Source organism: Heliangelus exortis, chromosome 1 (genome assembly GCF_036169615.1).
Source record: "Heliangelus exortis chromosome 1, bHelExo1.hap1, whole genome shotgun sequence".
Classification (NCBI taxonomy): domain Eukaryota; kingdom Metazoa; phylum Chordata; class Aves; order Apodiformes; family Trochilidae; genus Heliangelus; species Heliangelus exortis.
Window position 1 is genome coordinate 99,910,376 of NC_092422.1, and position 13,197 is coordinate 99,923,572.

Sequence of the window (13,197 nt, forward strand, 5' to 3'; positions counted from 1 at the left end):
AAGGCACTACCTTGCCTTTGATTTCTAGACTTCTAAAAGTTAAAGATTGTATCTTGGATCATAGCCTAGGTACTATCTACAGACTGGCAAAAGAAATCACCAGTTTCATGAAAACTCTTGGCTGAGTAAAGTGACTTATTGCCTTCATTGAAGCTGAAGCTTCACTTACTTTTCAAAAAAATAAGTACAGAAAGCTGAACAGGAGCTTGAACCGAACTACGTTAGAAGATATATTTAATTATCAAAACTTAATAACATTCATAAACGTTATTCTCTTCCAAACACAGCTGGGTTTTGTTATATTAAATAATTTTTTGTATTCTTGTCTTTTCAAATAAAACACATATTGTGATTGCAAAGTATGATTTTCCTGGCTTATTTCATTAACCTTACATCCAGATGTATTGCACAAATTCTCTACTGAGGATCATTTAGTGTTCATGGAGGCCTTGAGACTGTTTCTACATGGAATAGCACTGTCAAGTCAGAGTCATCTGCATTTCAGAGGAATATAAAGAGGTAAAAATCAAAAATTTTTGACACCTTGATCATGCCTTGAGGCTACAAATCTGATGGGTTTTGATTAGTGAAAAGTATTGTGGTTGTGAGAACAGGTGGAATATGACAATTCAAGTTGTTCCTAACATAGGAAGGGATAAAGTCTTCAGTGTCTTTGGCAGGTTCTTCTAATAGATAGCTACAGCCACTTCAGTCTTAAAGTCTTTTCGTCCATAAATGAAACTTCTGATAATCCATAGGCATTGTGACAAATCACCAGCTCTTCTGCATTATTTTTAGGGAGGCGGAAGTTCAACCTATCCTCTCTGTGCCCCAGGCTACTGGGGGACTTTTTTGGCAGTTCCAAAGTTGGATGGGTTGCTATTTATCTTGCTGTGAAGTGCAGTTTTCTCACACAACAAATCATCTTGCAAGGTGTTAACATTTCCTGCTCCCACTCATCAAAACACTTACCACGTAGCAGATGCACCAAAAATGAAACAAGTTTCAACTCATACTTTAGCTACCAGGCTTCACTTTCATGAGATCTGTGTACACAGATAACAAGAAGGTAAAGCTGAGCTGACCAGGGGACAGCAACCTGCTGTCCTGCTCTAAAGACTGCTCAGATGTAATATTCTGTTTATTTTTCTCTTCTAAATACTGAAACTGTATGGCATTTTGCACTAGACAACAACAAGAAAGAGAGGTATCAAGACTCTATTTTTACTAGGTCTGCTCAGGATGCTGGTTCAGAGAGTCCCTTGGTAAAGCCCTCAAAAACAAAGGTGCCCAGGAAGGCTGGGCTTTCTTTAAGAATGAAATTATGAAGGAGCAGGAGCAGGCAGTCCCTGTGTGCCAAAAACTGAGCCATCAGGGAAGAAGAGAGGACTGGTTGAGCAGTGAGATTTTGCAAGAATGCAAGAATGCAGAAAAGAAAAGAAAAAAAAAAAAAAAAAAAAAAAAAAGGAGTGTATCAACTTTGGAAAAAAGGGCAGGTGAATCAGGAAGCATTTAAGAATATTGTAAGAATTAGAGATGCGAAAGCTCAGTTAGAACTTAATCTGTCCATCTCTGTTAAGGATAATAAAAAATGCTTTTATAAATACATTATTAACAAAAGGAGAGTCAGGGAAAATCTCTGTTCCTTATTGGATGAGGGAGGGAACACATTAAGGAAAGATAAGGAAAAAGATGATATACTTAACACCTTCTTTGCCTCACTCTTTTACAAAAAGGCTGGCTACCGTCATGGCAACTGGGCTCCTGAGTTGAGAGACAGGGATGGGGAGCAGAATCCTGTAATCTAGGAGGAATTAGTTAGTGAGCTGCTGTGCCACTTTGATCTCAGCAAGTCTATAGGTCCAGGTGGAATTCATCCTAGGGTGATGTGGGAGCTGGTGGAAGAACTGGCTAAGCTTCTCTGTCATTTATCAGCAGTTCTGGCTCACTGGGGAGGTCCCAGATGACTGGAGGTTAGCCAGTGTGATGCCAATCCACAAGAATGGCTGGAAGGAGGATCCAGGGAGCTATAGGCCTGTCAGCCTGACCTCAGTACCTAGAAAGGTTATAGAGCAGATCATCCAGACGGCCACCAAGTGGTATGAAGACAACCATGGGATCAGGCCCAGCCAACATGGGTTTAGGAAAGGCAGGTCCTGCCTGACCAATCTCATCTCATTCTATGACGGGGTGAGCTGCTTAGTGGATGAGGGGAAGGCTGAGGATGTGGTTTACCTGGACTTCAGCAAAGGCTTTTACACAGTCTCCCCACAGCATCCTCCTGGAAAAGCTGTCAGCCCATGGCTTGGACAGGTTCATCCTTTGCTTGTTAAAATCTGTCTGGGTGACTGGGACCAGAGAGTGGTGGTGAATGGTGCTGCATCCAGTTGTCATTTCGTGACCAGTGGTGTCCCCCAGTACTGGGAGGGGTACTGGTACCTTAGTACTGGTCCCAGTCCTATTCGATGTCTTTACTGATGACCTGGATGAGGGGACTGAGCCCTTAGTAAATTTGCAAATGACACCAAACGGGGGGGAGAGTGCCAATCTTTTGGAGAGTAGAAAGATGCTGCAGAGGGACCTGGACAGGCTGGGTTGATGGTATGAGGACAATGGTATGAAGCTCAACAAGACCAGTGCAGGGTGGTCACACTTTGGTCACAACAACCCCATGCAGTGCTACAGACTGGGCACAGAGTGGCTGAGAGCAGCCTGGCAGAAAGGGATCTGGTTGACAACCAGTTGGACATGAGCCAGAAGTGTGCTCAGGTGGCCAAGAAGGCCAATGGCATCCTGGAACATACTGTTCCTGTATTAGGAACAGTGTGGCCAGCAGGTCCAGGGATATAATTTTCCCCCTGTAGTTAGCACAGACAAGGCCTCACCTCAAGTACTGTGTCCAGTTCTGGGCCCCTCACTTCAAGAAAGATACTGAGGTGCTGGAGTGGGTCCAGAGGAGGGCAACAGGCTGTGAAGGGACTTGGGGGAAAGTCTTAAAAGGAGAACCTGAGGGAATTGGGGTTGGAGAAGACTCAGGGGGACCTTATCATCCTCTACATCTCCCTGAAGTGAGGCTGTAGTCAGGTGGGGGTCAGGCTCTTCTCCCAGGCAACTTGTGATGGATGAGAGGGCATGGCCTGAAACTGCACCAGGGGATGTTTAGGTTGAATGTCAGAAAGTAATTCCTCACAGAGAGGGTCATCAGACATTGGAATGGATTGCCCAGGGAAGTGGTGGAGTCACCATCCCTGGAGGTGGTTAAGGAAAGGCTGGATGTGGCACTTAGTGCCATGGTCTAGTCCATGTGGTAGCTTTAGGACATAGGGTGGAGTTGATCTTGGAGGTCTCTTCCAGACTCAAAAATTCTGTGATTCTGTAATTCATGGCCCCAGGAGTTACTGTCTTCTATGGCACCACTGAAAAATTGAAGTATCCTCTTTGAAGGACAGCTTCCACAGCTTGTGTCCTTCATCAGAATAAGAACTGTCTAACGCATGTGGAGGTGCCAAAGAAAGACTGTGCTAAAAGACCAACTTTCAGCAATATATGGAGGAAAAAGAAACATCACAGAACCACCCATCTGCATATGTCCCCAAGGTAAAAAATATGGGTTGAAACAAACCCAAACACAACATCATGTTTAGCACCACCATCTCATATTCTCCTCCTATTTGTAATGATTAATATTAAAAGGGGGGAAATGGTTTAATTTGTTGACCATCTCTGTACTCTGTTTCCACCTTTTCAAGAATTTTTCTTGTTGATCCCCACAACTTCTCAAAAGTCCAGAGTGATCATTATTGCTAGATACATTAGTATGTCATTCCCAGAATGATTCCCCAGTTTTGGGTCCCCCAGGAATTTTAGCAAAAAATGTTCACATAGGAAAGATCACAGATTAAAACACCTGCTTTTCACTAGTAAATTCACTAGGAATGTATTTCTTCAAGGCATAATGAGCAGTCAGGAGCTTTTATCATTATGTGAATAAAAAGAACTAATTTGACAGTTCTGCCTTCAGTCTCCTTCTCACTTCTTTATATCAAAATAACAACTCTGACTTCATTGGACTACTGCTTTGTACCAGGTTTGGAAATAGCTGTGTCCAAATTATTTTCTCTTAATAATGTCCTCATTTTTCTTAGATAATTTTTAAAATTATGAGCATAATGTAAATGTGGCCACTCCTCTCCTCTGAACTGGAAAGTTAGCTATATCCTGTGCAAATTCCCTTGATAGTTTGAGGGCAAGGGGCACAGCTTAGGTCCACTGGTTGCAAAATGTCCCTCTAGTTCATTTAAGCCTTTCCATTAGTACTAGGCAGTCCTTTAATAAGTGCCTTCTGTTCTCCCATGGAAGAATACAATCAATACATCCTAAAAACTTACCTAAAGGGCTGGTTGAGGACAGAGAAGATGAAGTTTTTTCCAGCCTCCATAGCTTTCTGCTTGCGTAGTGTTGCTGCTTAAGGTTTTCTCCATATGTACCAACAGAGGAACAGACAACTACAGGAGATACAGTGGCCAATGCTGTATCTGAAATATAACCAGCCATTTCAAGTGTAAGCACAGAGACTGTAAAGATTTCAGAACATCTTTTTTGCAGGGCTGCATACAAAAGCTTGCTGACTAAAGTAATACTTGCTCAGAACATAACATATGGTACTATTGTTACTACTTAAACTGGAACACCACTAGATATGAATGCTGATGCATTTTATTTTAACATAAAGTGAAAGGCTTACCTGTGAACTTTTTATGCAAAAAGCTATATTGAAGCAGTCTCCATACCTGAGAAAACACATGGATACCTCTGTGCCTATCAGTGACGTGGAGGCTCCCAGAAGAGACTCCCTGTGGTCTCCTCATGCATTGATGCAGGTGTTGTTATAAATTTAGTGGACTTTAAAAAGAAGATATAAGATTTTTTTTGCAGGCAAGTCTTTATTCTGTCTTTTCTGATCAAACTGAACTAAGCTTCTAGGACAAACACACAGCATGGATGAAATCAGGAGACAACCCACAACTTATCTCTTTTTTGTGAGGACTGCTTACAATAACTTTAATATAACTTGAGAACTATTTTCTTTCCATTGCTTTATGAGAAAACTCTAAAACAACGCAGAGCTGATGAAATTTCTTGTCTACAATCATTTCAGATAAATCAAATAAATTAGATGACCAAAAGGTTACACAAATTATTTAAACATCTGAGTGAAATCTTATGGGACCCATAAACATTTCTCAATGATGAAACACAACAATAAGAGTTTTCTTTGTGGAGGTTATGCTGAGGTTGTCTTGGACTCCTTATATATAAAAAACCATAAAAAAACATTCTTGGGATATATATATCAAATGAAGTTCCCTCCACCCCTTACTTGTAGCTAATATTTCACTAAAATCTAATAGCACTATAGCTATAAACAATACAATATCCTGTACACAGGGATACACTGAATGCTTACTAAAGCAATAAAAATAGTATATAGTTATTTAGCACATTTACCAGAAAAAAAAAATCCAATATGAACTAAACATTATAATTATTTTGAAGTATTACCTGCCTGTTTCCCTGTATCTGAATACTGTGTGGCACAAAAGCATTCCCAAACACTAAAATAACAAGTGTAATAAATTTAAATTTTCCAAATTAAACTGTTACAATTCATTCAGATTTTTATTCTTGTTTGCAAATACCCAAATTTCCTTGGTCTTTCAAAGTTCCCAAACATCACATCACTTGGTTTTGTAGCTGCAGTTTAACTGGGGAACAGCAAGCTATCTTCCATCAGCTACTGTGTAATGAATCAATAGCTCTACACCTCCTTCCATTTCCTCTCAGGCTTAGTAGTTTTGTGGCTTATGAAATAAAATTAACAAGAAAAGTAAATTGAAGTTGTTCTGCAATTCCCCAATATTGCATTTGAACATACAAGAGGTATATGTAGAAATGCTTCTAGTATGTTCAATTTATTGTTTTATGGAATCTGAGCTTGCATTTTTGAAGTAAATAAGTATTAAATTACTGTGTTTCTTGCACTAGGAGCTTGTCTTGTAAGCTCTCTACACAGTGTTAGTTGTTTTGTAGTGTTTCTATGAATTTATGAGATTTGTACCTGCAACCACTATCAAACTATAGATCCAGAGGTTTTTATTCCAGAGTAAAGACTTGACTACTTACTCAGGAAAACATCACTACAGATTTCAATACATAAATATTACAGTATCAATTATTTATGGAAGAAAAATATCGAGAATGAGCAGTAAATCACACAAACCATGAGAAGATCTATAGTATCAACAATGCTACTAGAATTTTTCTTCTTGTTTGGACATAAATTGCAGATAGAAAATAGTGTTGTGCCAATCTGTCACAAAATTATAGATTTAAAACCACTAAAATTCAAGCCCCAGTAAATGAAACTATTTTTTCTTGTCATCCCTCAGGACCACAATACTATTGCAAAGGAAAAAGAAGAATAAGACATATTGTTTCTACAAACAATTCTCAAAAAATATTTATGTATTTTATAAAAAGCAGATCACTTAGGGGTTGTTCTTCCTCATATTGTTTTAGTCATTTTAAAATATGTTTCCAATATTCCTGCTTTGAATAGACCTGCAACACCTCAGAGAAAAGAAAAAAATTATAAATCTTTGAACCGTAGCTATTTTCTGTTATCCTATTCATATTTTTGCTACTTTCACCGTTAAACTTAAGGACACAGACATTTTTTCAGCAAATCAGATTTTTATTTCTTCTTTGTCTAAAGAAAAACAAACAAACTAATAAACAAAACCAAGCAGTGGCTTTTAAATTGATGCGTGCTAACTTTTTGTGGAGGAAGGACAACTCTTTCTCAGAGGGATAAAATAGCAGATATAATCTCACTAAATCATTTGGAAGTATCATATGCAAAGAAGGGCATTTACCAGCAGAATATATGCAGTAAAATTTCACAATGTTTTTTTGAATATTTCATTGCCTACAAGAATCTAAAAACGAGCTATTAACATCAGGTTGCTCATCTGCTAAATAAACATTTTTTTATTTGTTACCATAGTCAAGGCATATTCCTTTTGAGACTGTTACACCAAACTTCTACATTATCTGTTCATCATGACATTTAGACGCAAAACCACCTAGTATTTTAATTATACAGAGTATTTTAATTCAAATTTAGAAATAAAAACCTCTTCTTCAATTCTTATCACCAAGATCTGGCTCAGCAGCATGGAAATACATCTTCTGGATTAGAGATAATTTTTTTGGTTTTACTAAGGTGGCCATTTTATAATGTCTTGTAAGAACCCCTACAGAGCTCAGATCCAGCTGTCCATCTCATCTGTTATCTTTTCCTTAAGGCTGTTCATTAGTTGATAAGCAGTATGTGATTGCTGATGCCTTTCTATAGCTCACATTCCCAAATACAATGGAAGTGGATGAATTTCCAACTTTGTCTAACTAATCTATTTTAATTAGCGGAATACAAATTTTTCGCTCAAAAGAGAATTGCTGTTTATCACACAATAGAGTTTCAGTGAATATTGAAAATAAGTAGAATAACATGTAAGAATGAGGAAAGAAATCATACATTACTGAGCAGGTATCTTGCAACAGCACAGAGCCATAATCAGAGAGACACGTAGGAACACACCTTTTATGGACACATGGTCTACGGTGCACGTATAGCATGAGAAATAAAGTAGCCTGGAAAAATTCATTTGGAGACCACCAGTACAGGCAAATCCATTTTTGAAGAATGTTTGCTTCTTATTGTCAAAATGTTTATGATCATATATCTCCTAAGCTAAAAATATTCCTGTTGCTTGAATAAAGCACTCAGGGAAATGGCTAGATGAAAGTCAATCATGCAGCTTCGTTTAAGAATTTGACCCAGCAACAGGATTTCCATCTTCTTAAACATGGCTCTGTTGTTTTGGCAGATTTAATGTAGGATCCAACTTCCTGACTCCAAGTGAAAATACAGTAGCTCAGTTGCTTGGTATGCAATAGCTTGGTGTGCAGGAGAAAGCATTACATTAGTCTGCCAAATAGGGGGAGATTACAGCTCCACTTGTGGAAGACAAATCAGGTTCAGCGCATACATGTCACAAGGCAGTGACACTCATTTTTCCCATGGAATCAAGAAATCTCCTAGAGCAGCATGAAATGAAACTGGTTCAAGACACGAATTCTCCTGTGGTTCATTTTGTTCCCCGATGAAACAAACAGCCCTGTGGCACATCAAAATCTGCCTGCACATACACTGGAAACCCTTCTATTTATTAGCTATGTGGGCAAATTTTGAGTGTAGTTTAAAGGCCAGATCTGGCATCCTTTCATATGAATAATCAACACTAAGGCCAGTAGCTCTTTCCTAGAAGGACTGGAAGAGCAGCACCCAAGTTAAACAACATCCTTGGCATCTAAAAGCCTTACCTTTAAAAAGTAGAAATGAAAAGTGACAAGCTGTCACAGCTGAAGAGCACCACAAAAGAAAATGGGAGGTGAATGTCTCCGCATATCTTCTGAAGTCAAAGAGAGCTGGTGTCACCCTGCATCCAATGCTTGTGTTACCTTTGAATCCATCCTGTTGCTAGCCCCACATTAGTATTGCCATCAACAGAAAAAATATTCCAGAGTGGAGAGAACAGTAGTTTTCCTATCACTGTCCTGATATTAACAGCTTTGTGTGTAGGTAGATTAAGCATTTCACAGAATCAAAGAATGACTGAGGGAGAAAGGAACCTCTTTGAGATCATCTAGTCCAAACCCCAGATCAGGCAAGGGCAAACTTGGATATTTGTTGCTGGCTTTACATTATTGTTGTGTGCCTGGGATTTTTGTGGGATTTTTTGTTGCCTTTGGGTATTTAAAATAAGTAACACAAGATACTTCTATGAGAAAACACAAAAATACTTGAGTGTAGTCTGTTAGGATTGTACTAGAGGACTGTGAAGAGAAGAGAGTGCCAAAGCTGACAGTCTCATCTCTATTATCTGTTAAAAAAATACTCAGAGAGACTGATTTAACCCACCATTAGAACCACCCTGGAATTTGTCTGGTGGGGTACCTTCACGTTTCCTTCAACAGAAGCCCTGCAGCAAACTGTGGGGCAGACAACAGGGGTCTGAAATACAGGGAGTGATGCCTGAAAGTGTGTTTTTTTACCATGCAGACCAATGCAGAGTCATGAAGAGCTGCTGCTAATGCACCAGCAACCATCTATCCCTGCAAAAAAAGGGTTTCTTTCTCTCAGGCAAACTGAACTATGCACGAGCTTCCTTCTTCCTGAGCATTTGTTATCCTCTGTAAGTGCTCACACAAGATGCCAGGGGCCTCAGTGCCAGAACAAGTGTCTTGCTTGCTCTTCTGTCACCACAGCTTTGCCTTCACACTCCTGACTGAAATAGCTGTGTTGGCAGAATCCAGGGTAGAGCTGTGCTTAGTTTCTGGAAACAAAAGAAAAGCACTTAAGGGAAGCGAATATTTGAATAAATTTGTTATATGATGAAGACTGAAAGACAGGATGAAATTTTAGATCTCTATTGCTGCTACATGGCTCTACATCCTTTCTATTCTGTTCGTTTTGAAAAATCCCACACCTCGTTGTGATCACTGAGTGTCTGCTGGTAATGGCTGAGGTTTTCAAAGGACTGTTAGGGAGGCTAGTATAAGGGAGGTTAGATTTCAGTGAGTTCTGAGCAGATGATTCTCTCATGATGCCTTGATAATCCCCAAAAAATGTTTTCATTGTCTGATTAAAAAAAAAAAAAAAATTTAAAAGGGACTTAGGGTTCAAACACCAGAAATCAGTCCATAGCACTGAGAAAATCATTGCATAATGTTAGATTGCTCTTTAGAATTGGTGATTCCATTGTAAAAACAGGCACATACAGATGAATTGATCTTCTGACCTTGAGGGTCCACCTGGGGATAAGAGGAGATAATATTAAACATATAGACAGAAAAGATTACTTTGAGAAATTTCTCATCAGACTGAAATACTGGATCATCTTTGAAAAAAAAATTATTTCTGATGGCAAGGTTCTGGCTAAAGAAAATCCAGTTATAGCAGAAGAGAAAAGCATATGTTCCAGATACGTGCTATAAATAGACTTGGTACTCTTATGGGATATATCCACATACAGGAGACCAGCAATAAAAAAGGCCAGAAGAAATGTGCAGGAATTTTTATTTGTCCTGACAGTTTCCTGCATGCATCCAGTGGCATTGTTTTTTGGCTTTGTTTTTTTTTCTCATCGTATGTTTTAAAATTTAGGGTTTGATTCAAAAAAACCTAATTTGCATTGGCATAGTGACTTAACTCAGTGGTGTATTATTATTGTGCAAGCAGGTGTACCAGTAACTGCAAATAAATGCTTGCTGATGGAATCCCAGCAGGGTTTCTGATGAGTTTTCATTTTGTTGAACCTTACCCAGAAATTTATTGTGCAAAAAGCTTTGCTCTTAGTTCTTTGCCTGAAACATTATTTAGCTACACCTGGCCAAATTCATGGCAATTATACTAACGATTCATAGAGGACGTAGCAAAAATCCCATCAGCCTTTTTAAATCATTGTCTCAAAACTCACATATGAACAGTGAAAAAAATCCCCCTCAGATTAGTATGCACAATGAGACTTCTGATCCAAATGCTGTTCCCTGTATAACCTACATAAAGATAAAATGAAAGCTTTAAGGTGGAATCTGGGTGACACATCACTGGAATATTTCAAGTGAAAGCATTTCAAAGTAAAACCTGCTACTGAAAGCAAAAATACTTTTAATTATTATGATGGGTTTGGTAACACATTTGTCATATCATTAGAGCTGATTCTTATTTTACTTATTTGGGCTGAGAATATTTCTATATTTTATTGTTTGGGGGCTTAATGGCTTATTTGAGTCAATTCAGCATACCCAAGAAACACTGCAATGGGCGCTGCATGTCCCACATTCTACAGTCTCCTCTGAAGGAATTATTTAGGTCAATCTTTTCTACTTACAGTAAAGAGCAGGAAAAAAGTTTTCAGTAAAAGGGTGAAGAATATCAATTGATGCTTTTATACATATCCACTAGAGTAGCCACCAAAGGGACATATAAAATCCACATTTAATGTTACATAAAGATTTGCAAGTCACCTTCAAATATTACCAGGGTGATTATTTGAAAGCCATCAAAAAAGACTGAAATAAATGTTTTCTTTTTCTACACTAGGAAGTGAACATTTGCTAAAGCATGGGAATTAAAATGAATTTTCTTGTTTATTACACTGAGTGTTTATTAATTTCTTTAATTTACAATTCACATAAAGGTAGAAAAGTTGAAAAAAGCACCTAAGAACTGCTGAGAAAGGTTCTGTAGAGGAACTATGTTATTTTTCTATGAAGTATTCTGACCTACTTTTTTTTTAAATGCCATTCAAAAAGCCTATATACTCAGGGCAGTAAGAATTTTTTTCCAGCTTAAAGCTATATTTACCTTCCTCCTTCATTCCAAAAATATATACTATTGCACAACAAGGCTGGGGGACAGCAATGTCTTGGTATGATTTGTAAGTACACCACTTCCAGTTCCATTCAATGCAGTCTACCAGAACATCCCCAAATATATAAAACACCCCTCCTGTGAAGAGTCTCTGCTTCACAGCTTAACTTGTAGTGCTCACAGCTTCCAATACCATGGAAAGACTTGCAGACTTATCTTACCATGCTGAGAAACCACCATTTGGAAAGACTCATTACCTAAAATCAGAGCAGAGAGAGGCAGTAACACAGGTGTCAGTAGGTTTATTGACATCACTTCCAGGTGCTTTTCAGCTGTGGAAATATTTATGCACAGGCAGAAGAGGAGAGGTAGGAGAGCAGAGTCACTTCAATATCCACATACAGACATAACTTCCTTAAAAATCTGTCTTATATGCTTTGAGCAGGGTTCCTACGTGTATAAAAAAATCACAATTTATTTTGTATAATAAATCTCTCCTATCACTCAACATCACCACTTAGTTTTCATTAACTTGCCACGGTTTTAAATCAAAAAACATACGAAGCAGGGTATAGAGCACAGCATGTGTCTAGGAAGCCATTATCTGGTTAGGCCCAGCAATGAGTAGGAATATGATACCTTTGCTACAGTTTAGATTGGGTTGTTTTCTTTTTTGGCATCACAGTGCCACCACTCATTTGGGGAATACTGGAGTAGTTGCACTTTTAATAGCTGCTTTGGAAGGGTCTCTCCTGGGAGTCAGCTGTCATCACCCTTCTGAACAGCAGCCTCTCTTCTCTGTAAGTGGATGCTTCTGTTTCTCAGCTCCTGCAGAACTCAGCACTCAGCTAAATGTGATGCCTCCTTGCAGGGGCGAGGATCCCATTTTCCCAACAAAAATGGGCCCCTGCTGCCTTCTGGATGCTAAGTTGCCTCTGCAGCAAGTTAGCTACCAGCTTTCTGATCCCTCTCGCCTGCAAGCACAGAAGGAGAGGGAGCTGCTACCACTCCTGCAAGCATAATTTCCATCTATTTAAAGAGCTGTGATACACAAATCATGAGTACTCCAAGTTTAGCACAGCAAATTTTAGAAAAGTGTGAGTCCTGCCCCTTCTCCCTCGTTGGCCTTAGATGGAGCCTGAGCAAGGGCATAAACTCACCAACTCACCAAAAGATGGGTGTATACTGGGGAAACTGTTTTAGAAGCAAATTTGATTTTTTTTTTTTAAATTCAGTTAGGAAAGGAATGAGAAAGCAACTACGCAAGATACACAGGTCTTTTAAAAAGAAATATGTAAACAGAATTTTTATCAGGTCATCCTGGAAAAGATGTGATTGCTAAAGTGACAAAAATGTTTTATGTCCCTTACTGAGATCTGCATGATAGACTGACTGGCCGAGCAATTAACTGATTCTTTGCATTTCTGATCTCACTAGGGCCAGCAAGCACTCCTAATAGTTTCTAATTCCTCATCATGACATCCATTATGTTCACCTCTGAGGTGTCTAAATGTATTCCATGCACAATGGCAATGTTATGTAAAATGCAACATGACAGGAGTACTTAGAATTGTTCCGAGCTGCTCTGTGGAAACCAACCTTGTTTGTGCTAGCCAGCCAATATGGCATTTGCATGTTTTGGTTTTCTACAGGCACACTGAGAAACTCAAGTAAGGGTTTAGACATTGCAGGTGGTCTGG